This window comes from Spinacia oleracea, chromosome 4, assembly GCF_020520425.1.
Source record: "Spinacia oleracea cultivar Varoflay chromosome 4, BTI_SOV_V1, whole genome shotgun sequence".
NCBI lineage: Eukaryota > Viridiplantae > Streptophyta > Magnoliopsida > Caryophyllales > Amaranthaceae > Spinacia > Spinacia oleracea.
In genome coordinates this window covers 55,152,692-55,165,562 of record NC_079490.1, presented here as the reverse complement: position 1 = coordinate 55,165,562, position 12,871 = coordinate 55,152,692, and the positions used below count along the sequence as shown (strand labels likewise).

Below are 12,871 nucleotides of genomic sequence, written 5' to 3'. Positions count from 1 at the left end.
ACAAGGAAATGGTTATCTTTGTCTTCTTCACTTTTATGAGACAATCTTTATGAGATGAACCAAAAAAGAATATGGGAGGGAGTATAAAAATTATTGTAAATGAAGTTGATCGTATTATTGACATGTAAAACCAGGTAAGATAATTATGGGCTATTGTTCATAACAATTTCTTAGGAGTTCCCCTCGTGCGGAGGGTCTCCTAAGATTATTTTTCTTACCTTATAAAAAATAAAAAATAAAAAATCGAACATGATAATTTATATTGCCTTCGCTTCATGATGATCTTAACATTATTTGTTTTCACATTAACACATTAAAAAATTATAATAATTATAAATTATTTATTTGACCTTAGTCACTATTTAACTATTCCGTATTATTAAACAGACTTGGACATGATCTGGATAAACCGGTTCTAAACTGGACATGGCCTAGGCATACTGGTTATTATCAAAAAGTTTTAGGTACCCCGATCTACAGTAATTTTATTGTAGATCGAACTCCTGATCTAATATGACCAAATATAATTCGAACCCGACCCGAGTTAACAAATTGATACGGAGTAGTACGAGTAATACACCAAAAATCGTTGTCTTCTTCCTCCTCTTTCTATTATGTATTTATTACAGTTCTAGTTGCTCATGATCATCATATTGTAGTACTAAAAATGGTAGAAATTACTCCGTATAATTTTGTGCTCTATAATAAGTCATAGGTCGGAATTATTTTTATTTTGCATCTTATTTCGATTATATAATCATTTTTTCATGTAAACCCAATTAGGAACATTTTTCTTTTACAATTTCTCTTGAATTCCCATTAAAATCCACCATTGATAAGGACGAAGTTGAGGTGATTAAGTAATACTCAAAAATAGAAGAGATGAATTTGAAGAACCATTCATTTCCAAATTACTCGTAACTTACAAATTATAATTAGTTATTTCCAAATTACTCGTAACTTTCAAATTATTGGACTTACTCGTAACTAATTATTGCCAAGTTCCATGTCTTGCTGCCCGTTTGTTACCAATGCCATGTCATCATCCACTTGTTGTCAATCATGCCACATCGTCTGCCACATCACGTGGGTAAACTACCCACTGGGTCAATTAAGTTTTCTCCTTTTATTTGCATTGTACCCGCGGCTCGATGCAAGGTGAAGAGATGGCCGATCGGGCAGTCGACAAATGAGGAAGTAAAAACCCAGTTTGTTATGTTTTTGTAAAAATATAACCGTAGAAAAATTCAATGCAATGGTACATGTTTTAATCGAAATGGTACATGTTTTAATCGAAATGGTACATATTTTAATCGAAATGGTACATGTTTTATCGAAATGGTACTCTGTTTAACGAAATGGTACTTTTTTTTTTAATGAATGGTACTTTTTTTTAAAGAAATGGTCCATGTTTGGCGTTGTGATGTGTTTGCTCACGCATCACAACATGCCGCATCTCCGCCCTCGTCGACCGAATCAAATTTAGGTCAAAAATGACTTGTGTTTGAAATGAGGTCGGCGAGGCGGCATGCTGTGATGTGTGAGCAAACACATCACAATGCTAAACATGTACCATTTACTTAAAAAAGAGTACAATTTTATTAAAAATAGAGTATCATTTTGTTAAACAGAATACCATTTCGATTAAAACATGTACCATTTCGTTAAAAAGAGTATCATTTCATTAAAAACAAAGTAACATATCGTTTAAAACATGTAGTATTTCATTGATTTTTTTTTGCTGTTATGTTTTTATAAAAACACAACAGCCTGCGATTTTGACTTCCTCTGTTTGAAATAGACCAAAGGATTTACACATCATTCTACTATCTTCTATCTATCTATCTATTTATCTATAAATTACATTATACTAAAACAGACACCAGAAGTGACACATATCGCTTTTTGGTGCAAAATTTTCCCGCCAAAAACTATTTCCTAAAGATTCTGTAATTTGTATTTTATTTTATTTTCTATCCTTTCTTATTAAGTGTTTACATATGGAAAAAGAATATTTGTGTATAGATTATGGAAATTATGGCACATAATTTGCTAATAATGATTTGGTAATATTTTAGTCAAATCGTTATATTAATAATGAAAAATATATTTAATCAAAATTTTGGTCAAATTAGCATACTCTGTATTGAAATATTTTGGTCTAGTTAGCGAATCAAGAATATAAAATATGTTATTCGTAGTAGGACGGAAATTGCAAAGTCCGTATGGTGATTAAATGTATACGTTCAAGATTTATTAATTATGCAATAATTTAGGAAAATAAATATTTCAGTAAAATCTATTATATAGTATTAAAAAATCAGTGAAATAAATTTTAGAATATCTGTGCATTGCACGGGATCTAATCTAGTGGTCATAATAAAAATGACCATTGCTTAGAATTAATATGGGCCATATAAAATTCTTTCCTTTTATCTTTAAATTTAATAAAATTAATATATTTTAATGAATTTAATTTTTTTATCTTTAAATTTAAATACACAATTTCTTTTATGGAAATATTTTTGTAATTTATGAATTTCCCAAAATTATTATTTGTATTTTATGAAATTAATAAATAAAATAATTAGGAAAGTTAGTTAACAATTAACTTTATTTCTCGCTTAAGTTAATTCAATGTTATCACTAATCCTCGTCGGAGTTCCGATGGTCGGCAAATCGACCTCGTCATTCTTCGTCATTCTTCTTCGTTCATCGTTCATGGGTGTGATATGTGTATTTTATATAGAGTTTTTACCCCCGTCCCTTAGTACTTTTCTGCGTCAAATGAGCTCTTAGGAGCCATTTTTAGTACTAATGTGTGTTGTAAGTGTGCCTTGAGTTTCAGGATATATTGATGAGAAATTAGCCTTTTTAGGCTTGTTTCCCGATGATATAGGCCACTACACGATTCCCGAGTAGGTTCGGGATGATCATGGTCGACCCTTGGGAGCCTAGGATGCCTATGTTCGAGCCCCGAGAGTTAGACTTGGTGCTATGAGTGAAGGACGATGCATTTTGCTAATCGCCCTATGATTGGAGGGCGAAATGAGAAAATTGGGCGAAGAAAAAGACAACTACCAGTTTCAACGCGCGCCCGATCGGGCGGGCTTCTCCCGGTGGCCATCGGACGGCCATCCTGAAGGCTATATGGAGCAATTCTCATCCGCCTGATCGGGCGAAATTTTTCCCGATCGACCCGTTTGTCGAGCATAATGCCCGATCGGGCGACGCCAACCTCAAGCGTTTTTTCGCGAGTTTTAGTTCCGGTTTTCGCTTGTATTTTGGGCAAACTATAAATACTAAGCCTTATATTTTTAGTAGACATCTTATTTCCTAGTATTGAATACTTAGTTTATTTTACATTACTTAGTTTATTCTCTCAAAATTATCAACACTTAGTTTTATTATTTCAATTAAAAGCTCCAACTTTTGAGTTCTTCCCTCGTTCTTCATTTAGGTATTGTTTCAGTCTAAAGTTTATTTATTCATTTTCATTGCTTCTACTTGCTTTATTAATTATTCTAATTATGTCTCCATTGATTAGTATTGTTTTAGCTATTTTCATTATGAGTGAGTAGTCATTTTTCTAGGGTTTAGGGATCCATGGATGCATGATTGGGATTGGATTTGGACTCGATTATTGATTAAGTGATTGTGATTTCTATAGCTTATTTTAATTGTTCGTCAATTCTGTTTGGCCGGACTTTTTTTATTGAGTTTGATTAACCTTAGATTATGCACCGAGAGGTATAAATATGATGTTTTTGGTCTGTGGCTATTAGATAGGATTTGTTTCTAGTACATAGAGAGAGCATGCATTTGTGATGTTTTCCTAGTTATGATTGTTGATTGATTGTTGCTGTCCGTTGTCCGATCCCGGTCTGCATTTGTGATGAACCGTTGCCCTAAATTCCCTTAATATTGATATTTTCCGATTTAATTATTGCCTTAGTTTTAATTTACAGACCAAACCTATTCCCTTGTTACGAATAGTCTAGACTTGTTGATTAGTAGTAGAAAGAACATTGTTTTCCCTGTGGATACGATCCCTACTTCCCTTGCTATATTTTTAGTTGGTGAATGTTAGGTTTATCTTTGATAGGAGTGCGATTTAGCCTGTCAAATTTTGGCGCCGTTGCCGGGGAAACGGTTTTATTTTCTGTTTTTAATTGTTTGTTCTAGATTATTGTTTGTTACTTCTCGTTTGTATAGACCGGATCTTACACCCGTTTGTAGTTTCTTTGTCTATGCCCAGGACCATAGGTACTTGTAATCTTACTCCGTTCGATCCTGAACCTGAAAGGACCTTCCGTAGACGAAGAAACTTTGTCGCAGAGTTGGGAATTACTCTAACTCTGATTCTGATCATATTCTTGGCGATCTTTTTCCTTCAGATACAGATACAGTTTCAGAGATAGAGATGGGTGACGAAACAGTTGAACCGAGGCTTACAGACTACTCTAAGCCAAGTCTTTCCGTGCTACCCAAGGCAATCATGCCTTCTATTGCAGCTGAGACTTTCAAGATTGAGCATGCATTGATAAACATGATTGAGAGACTCCAGTTCGTTGGGGAGGTAGGTGAAGACCAAAATCTTCACATCCAATCTTTCATCCAATATTGCTATACCATTAAGCAGAAGAATGTGACTCCGGAACAAACTATGGAGATGTTTTTCCCATTATCTCTGAGTGGAAAGGAAAAGTTGTGGATCAATGGGTTGAACCGGGCGGCAATGAAAATTACTAACTAGGAGTCTTTAGCCCTTGCATTTTATGTGAAATATTTCCCACCTGAGAAGACAACTCGTCTGAGGAGCCAGATCATTGCTATTACTCAACAGGCAGATGAGAGTTTGTTCGAGGTCTGGGAAAGGTTCAAGGATTTACAGAGAGAGTGCCCACACCATGGTTTGAGTGACAGGTTCTTGATTCAACAATTCTATAATGGTCTGGGTAATGAGTCTATACTTATTTTGGATTCTGCTGCTAGTGGGAGATTCATGCAACTTGCTGTGACTAGAGCTATGTAGGCGATTGAGGAGATGTCCATTCATAATGCCCAGTATGGGAATCTTAGAGGTCTATCTAACAAGGGTGGTAAGCATGACTTGAATTCCATAGAACAACTAACTGCCCAATTGACTACTTTACATTACAAGTTTGATAATATGCAAGCAGCAACTGCTCAATCTGCTCAACCTGTTAGTGTAGCTGCAATGAATTCTCAAGCCGTCAATGTATGTGATAGTTGTGCGATGTCTGGTCACTATGCACAGGAATGTAGGAGCTCCATTGAACAATGTAATGCATTCCAGGCCTACAAACAGAATAACCCGTACTCTAATTCTTACAATGAGGGTATAAGAACAATCCCCTATTATCATACATGAGTACTAATATTCAGAACCCCCATCAGGTTCAACATCCTCCACCACCACAACAACCATACCAACCACGGAGTAACTGCAATCAATAGTCCAGTGGACCAACACACACCATCTCCACCACCACAACCTCAACCCACATAGTCTGATCCTATGCTAGTGGAGATGAGAAACATGATGTTGCAGATGCAGAAGTCTCTGAGTGAAAAGGATGCTAAACTTGATTCTCTTTCCGCCCATAACAAGATCATTGATACACAGTTGGCACAAATGGCTACTACTCTTACAGGGAGACCCCAAGGTCAACTCCCTTCACAGCCTGAGAATAGAGAAACTGCTAATGATATTACATTGTGGAGTGGAAGAGGTTATGACGGTCCTTCTATACCCGTCGAGGCTGATTCTAAGGTGTCTGCTAGTGGTCTGGTTGATGAGGAAACACCAAAGGTAGTCATGGATGGTAAACAAGATGAAAAGGTAGTCTGTGAAAAAGAGGCTACAACTGAGGTTAAGAAGGGGACAGATATTCAAGTACCACCTATTGCACTCTCCTTCCCAAACCGGCAACTCAAGAGTAAGCTAGACAAACAGTTTGGCAAATTCTTGGAAGTGGTCAAAATCTTGCAAGTAATGGTTCCTTTTACTGAATTGATTTTACAGGTTCCTGCATATGCTAAGTTTATGAAAGATATTTTGACCAGGAAACGTGCTTTTTGTGAGGTAGAGACTGTAGCTTTTACTGAGGAATGTAGTCCTTATTTACAGAACAAGTCTCCACCTAAACTTAAAGACCCCGAGAGTTTTTCCAGCCCATGTAACATTGGCACCGTTTTTATTGATAAGTCTTTATGTGATTTAGGTGCTAGTGTGTATATTATTCCCTTGTCTCACTAAATTGAACATGGGTGAGCTTAAAGTTACTAATATCACTCTGCAAATGGCCGATCGTTTTGTTAAATACCCCTTAGGTGTTTTAGAGGACGTCCCCGTTAGAGTAGGTAAATTCTATATACATGTGGACTTTGTAGTACTAGACATGCAAGAGGATCCTCCAATTCCCATTATCTTAGGTAGACCATTCCTTCACACGACAGGGGCGGTCATTGATGTTAAAAGTGGGAAATTGACTTTGTCTGTTGGGGATGATAAGGTTACTTTTAATCTAATAGTGCCTTAAAGAGTCCCATGCTAGCGGAAGAACAATTCTATCGAATTGATGTAGTTGATTTTATTATGCGAGATAACGTATCCTAAGTTCTCGAAAGGGATCCCTTAGAGGCAGTGATTTGTTGTAAATCTCCTGCAGGTGGTAGCAGTTCTTGAAATGCTGAAGTGGTTGCTCTAGAGTTAGCTCTTGATGGTGGAGAGCTTGAACCCGAAGAGAGCACCAAGGTGAGGAGGTTAGTTTGGTCGACTTGTTCCGCAAAAAAGGTAAAGAAACCCGAACTTAAACCTCTTCCTGCCAACCTGAAATATACATTTTTGGATGATGAACAGCTTTGCCCTGTGATTATCAGTATTGCACTTGATGCAGACCAATTGTCCCAACTTCTTAATGTGTTGAAAAAGCACAAAAGACCATTGGGTACAGTATTGACGATTTAAAGGGTATTAGCCCAGATTTTTGCATGCATAGGATACATCTAGATGATAATCAAAAGCCATACATTCAACCCCAACGTCGTTTGAACCCCATCATGCAAAATGTCGTAAAAGCTGAAGTTATGAAATTTCTTGATGCGGGTATTGTTTATGCTGTGTCTGATTTTAAGTGGGTGAGTCATGTTCAGGTAGTCCTAAAGAAAGGGGGGACGACTCTGGTTAGAAATGAGAAAAATGAGTTGATCCCAACTAGGGTAGTTACAGGGTGGCGCATGTGTGTTGACTATAGACGTCTGAATGTTGCTACTAAAAAAGACCACTTTCCCCTTCCCTTTATTGATCAAATGTTGGAAAGGCTAGCTTGTCACAAGTTTTTCTGTTATCTGGATGGTTATTCTGGTTTTTTCCAAATTCCCATACATCCAGACGACCAGGAAAAGACCACATTCACCTGTCCCTATGGTACTTTTGCATACCGTAGGATGCCCTTTGGTTTGTGTAATGCACCTGCTACATTTCAATGTTGCATGATGAGCATCTTTTCTGATTTTATTGAGTCTATCATGGAAGTGTTTATGGATGACTTTAGTGTCTATGGTACTTCTTTTGATTCCCGTTTGGTTAATTTTACTAAAGTGTTGAAAAGGTGTGAAGAATGTAACCTGGTCTTAAATTGGGAAAAGTGGCATTTCATGGTTACTAAAGGGGTGGTCTTGGGACATTTGATATCTGATAAAGGCATCCAGGTGGATCGAGCTAAGGTCCAAGTGATTGAACAATTGCCCCCTCCAGTTAATGTGAAGGGTGTTAGAAGCTTTTTTGGTTATGCGGGGTTTTATCGCCGCTTTATCAAGGATTTTTCTAAAATTGTTAAACCACTGACCCAGCTCCTCCTCAAGGATGCCCCATTTGTGTTTACTGATTCTTGTCTTGAGGCTTTTGACAGGATTAAACAGGCACCAATTTCGGCTCCTATCATCCGTTCTCCAGAGTGGGATCTCCCGTTCGAAATAATGTGTGATGCAAGTGACTACGCAGTTGGGGCAGTTTTGGGCTAGAGAAAGGAAAAGGTCTTGCATACTATCTACTATGCTAGCAAGACCTTAGATGAAGCTCAGCTTAATTATGCTACTACTGAGAAAGAGCTTCTAGCCATAGTCTATGCCTTGGACAAGTTTCGCATTATCTGATTGGGTCCAAGGTGATAGTCTATACTGACCATGCGGCCCTTAAGTATCTGCTCTCTAAGAAAGAAGCCAAGCCTAGGCTTAATTATTCTATGGATACTACTGCTGCAGGAGTTTGATCTAGAGATCCGCGACAAGAAGGGGGCTGAGAATGTGGTTGCAGACCACTTGTCTAGATTGAGATATGATGATGGTAAAGTGTCTACACCGATCAATGATTCATTTCCGGATGATCACTTACTTGCACTTGCTAGTCAGTCGAATTTGTTGTTTCTGGTGGACAGTTGGTGTTTTCAGAGTTTGTTAATACTCTGATTACTTGGTAAATAAAGCTTCTTATTATTTGCCAAAAAAAAAAGCTGCTTAAGGATTTAGGACTTTTGGGGTCTTGGAATCGTTTCATTCATTTTGGACCATGTTTTTGCTTTTTGCATGAATGAAATGTTTTAATAGCTTTAATGATTGCATGTTTGCTTTTATTTCAAAGTTATTGAAGTTTATGAATGGTTATTTATTGCAAATTCTTTTCGATTGTAGTAATCAAATGGCCGCAAACAATAACAATACTTTCAACCTGCGTTCAATTCTCGACAAAGAGAAGTTGAATGGCAACAATTTCCTCGACTGGCAAAGGAACTTACAAATAGTTCTTATGCATGAGGAAAAGGAATATGTCCTTGAGGAAGAGTTACCGGAAGAGGCTGGGCCGGAGGTAACTCAAGCTGCCCTTAATCGTTGGATTCAGGCCAACAGGGATGTCAAATGTGTGATGCTTGCATCCATGAGTCCTGAACTTCAGAAAACGTTCATTAACTCGGATGCTTACCAAATCATCTCGGGGTTGAAGAACATGTTTCAGGACCAAGCCAGAATCGAAAGATTCGAGGCTCAGAGGTTGATCCTTGAGACTAAGCTCAAGAAAGGAGAAGTAGTGAGCCCACATGTTCTTAAAATGATTGGACTCTTTGAGAACATGAGAGCTCTAGATTCTGACGTCTTAAATGAAATGGCTATTGACATCATTCTCCATTCGCTTCATAATGGATATGATCAGTTCAAGTTGAATTACAATATGAACAGCATGGAGAAATCTCTTACTGAGCTTCACGGTATGCTGAAAACCGCTGAAAAGACGCTCAGGCAAGAGAATAAGCATGATATGCTTATGGTGCGTAAGGGCAAGAACTTCAAGAAATCAGGCAAGAATAAGGGCAAGAAGGGTAAGGGCAAGGCTACGCCCTCATCCAAGTCCAACGGCACCAGTTCTGGTAAACAGAAGAGGGTGACTCGTTCTCCTGCCGACTCTGAATGCTTCTACTGCAAGAAGAAGGGGCATTGGAAGAGGGATTGCTTGAAGAAGAAGGAAGATGAGAAGAACGGGAACGTTGCTTCTCCTTCAGGTATGTATGTTATACATTGTAATCTTGCTAATTCTGCTTCTTGGGTATTAGATACTGGTTGTGGGTCACACTTATGTTCCAATTCGCAGGGACTAAGGAGAAGTAGAAAGCTTGATAAAGGCGAGATGGATCTACGCGTGGGAAATGGAGCACGGATTGTTGCATTAGTCGTAGGATCTTATTTTATTTCTTTGCCTAGTGGTTTTGTTCTGGAACTAGAAAACTGTTACTACGTTCCTAGTATCACCAGAAACATTATTTCCGTTTCAAGTTTGGATTCTAAAGGTTTTAGTTTTCAATTTAAAGACAATAGTTGTTCTTTTTCTTTGAATGGAATATTTTATGGTTCAGCACAACAAGAAAACGGTCTTTATGTGCTAGATACGAGCAAACACATTTATAACATGAATACCAAAAAGGCTAAAACTGGTGATTCGGATCTCACATTTCTGTGGCATTGTCGATTAGGCCACATAAACACAAAGCGCATGGAATTACTTCAACGGAAAGGAATTCTAGAATCATTCGACTTAGAGAAGATTGATCAATGCGAATCTTGTTTACTTGGCAAAATGACAAAGCAACCTTTGTCAAAGGTGGAAGAAAGAACAAGCGAACTACTAGGGCTAATACATACAGACGTATGTGGCCCTATGAGTACGAAAGCTAGAGGTGAGTTCAGCTATTTCATAACGTTCACGGACGACTTCAGTAGATATGGCTATATTTACTTAATGAAGCACAAGTCTGAATCGTTTGAGAAATTCCGAGAATTTCAAAATGAAGTAGAGAATCAACATGGCAAGAAAATCAAAGCTCTAAGATCGGATCGAGGAGGTGAATATCTTAGCCACGAGTTTGATGACCATCTAAAAGAATGCGTTATTCTTTCTGAATTGACTGCTCCAGGGACACCTCAATGGAGTGGAGTGTCGGAACGGAGAAACAGGACCTTACTCGATATGGTCAGGTCAATGATGGGTCAGGCCGAACTTCCTTTACAGTTCTGGGGACATGCGTTGCAAACTGCAGCACTCACACTGAATCGTGCTCCGTCAAAAGCTGTTGAAAACACTCCATACGAATTATGGACTGGGAAACTTCCAAAGTTGTCTTTTCTGAAGATTTGGGGTTGCGAAGCATATGTCAAGCGATTAATTTCGGACAAGCTACAACCTAAATCTGAAAAATGTTTCTTCGGTGGGTATCCAAAAGAAACAAAGGGGTATTATTTCTACAACAAGTCAGACAACAAGGTTTTCGTTGCTCGTGACGGTGTCTTTTTGGAAAGAAATCATATTTCCAAATTGACAAGTTGGAGAATAATAGACCTTGAAGAGATTCGAGACGAACAACGAACTCAGAACTCTTTAGAAGCAGTTCAGGTTGATGAACCTCCAAGGTCTTTAGAAGAGCTAGTGGGAGTAGTTCCTCAAAACGTTGTTGCCCCTCGTAAGTCAAGTAGAACTAATTTTTAGCCGGACAGATGGACAGGCGTCCTCTTGACTGAAAACTTAGACGTTCTCATATTGGATAGTGATGAACCTATGACTTACAAGCAAGCTATGACGAACCCAAGCTCCACTAAATGGTTAGAGGCCATGCAATCTGAAATAGACTCCATGTCTGAAAATCAAGTTTGGGATTTGGTTGATTTGCCGGATGGGTTCACACCTAACGGATGCAAATGGGTCTTCAAGTTGAAGAAAGACAAAGATGGAATTGTATACATATACAAAGCTAGATTGGTAGCAAAAGGTTACAGGCAAGTTCACGACGTTGACTACGATGAAACCTTTTCTCCAGTCGCGATGCTTAAGTCTATTCGGATAATCCTTGCGATTGCCGCTTTTCATGACTATAAAATATGGCAAATGGATGTCAAAACTGCCTTCTTGAATGGTGTTCTTGAAGAGACTGTGTTTATGACGCAGCCGGAGGGTTTTGTCGATCAAAAGAACCAAGGAAAGGTATGCAAGCTTAAGAAGTCCATCTACGGACTAAAGCAGGCATCAAGGAGTTGGAATAAACGATTTGATTAAGCAGTCAATAAGTTTGGCTTCATCAAGAATCAGGACGAATCTTGTGTATACAAGAAGGTCAGTGGGAGTAAAATTTCATTCCTAGTCTTGTATGTTGATGACATACTGCTTATTGGAAACGACATTCCTATGTTGTTATCTGTAAAGAATTGGCTTGGAAAGTGTTTCTCAATGAAGGACTTAGGAGAGGCACAATACATATTGGGCATCAATATCTATAGGGATAGATCTAAGAGGATGATTGGACTAAGCCAAAGCACTTACATTGACAAAGTGCTAGCTAGGTTCAATATGATGGAAGCCAAGAGAGGCCATCTACCCATGTCACATGGCACATATCTAAGCAAGAATCAGTGTCCCAAAACATCTAATGAGCGTAGAAAGATGAGTGGAATTCCATACGCTTCGGCTATTGGATCCATCATGTATGCTATGATTTGTACAAGGCCGGATGTTTCGTTCGCACTCAGTGCAACGAGTAGGTACCAGCCAGAACCAGGTGAGGCGCATTGGACTGCGGCCAAGATCATCCTAAAGTACCTGAAAAGGACTAAGGATCAGTTTCTGGTTTATGGTGGTACAGATGAGTTGATTGTTAAGGGATATACGGACGCAAGCTTTCAAACCGACAGAGATGATTTCAGATCACAATCTGGGTTTGTGTTCTGCCTCAACGGCGGAGCAGTAAGCTGGAAAACTGCTAAGCAAAGCACTATTGCGGATTCTACAACTGAAGCCGAGTACATTGCTGCCTCAGAAGCAGCAAAGGAAGCTGTTTGGATTTGGAAGTTCATCGAAGAACTTGGGGGTGTCCCCTCCATTAAAGGACCAGTGGCTTTGTATTGTGATAATAGCGGAACCATTTCCCAGGAAAAGGAGCCTAGGAGCCACCAGAAGTCCAAGCACGTACTGCGGCGTTTTCATATACTTCGAGAGATCGTTGAAAGAAAGGAAATCGAGATTCGCAAGGTTGGAACTGACGACAACGTCGCGGATCCATTGACTAAACTGTTGCCACAAGTGAAACACAATGCACATGTAGCAACCATGGGAATCAAGCATGTTGGAGAATGGCTTTGATTTTCTAAGTATTGTTTTAGAACATCTGTTAGATCTATGTTTAAAATAATTGGTTTAACCATTTCATATTTATGAAATTCATTATTTCATATTCATTTAATTGTGGTTTAGAATTAAATGATAAGTCCATGTGATTCACAATCATTCAAATGGGATGTCAAGATAGATTCT

General features: G+C 38.4%; 1 non-coding gene across 1 annotated transcript; it reads right to left on the bottom strand.

Moving 5' to 3' along the window:
• Nucleotides 1-4,810: 4,810 nt before the first annotated feature.
• On the bottom strand, nt 4,811-4,917 carry LOC130460272 (small nucleolar RNA R71). The gene has a single exon (XR_008920195.1). It is a non-coding gene; the product is annotated as a small nucleolar RNA R71 (small nucleolar RNA).
• Nucleotides 4,918-12,871: the final 7,954 nt, after the last annotated feature.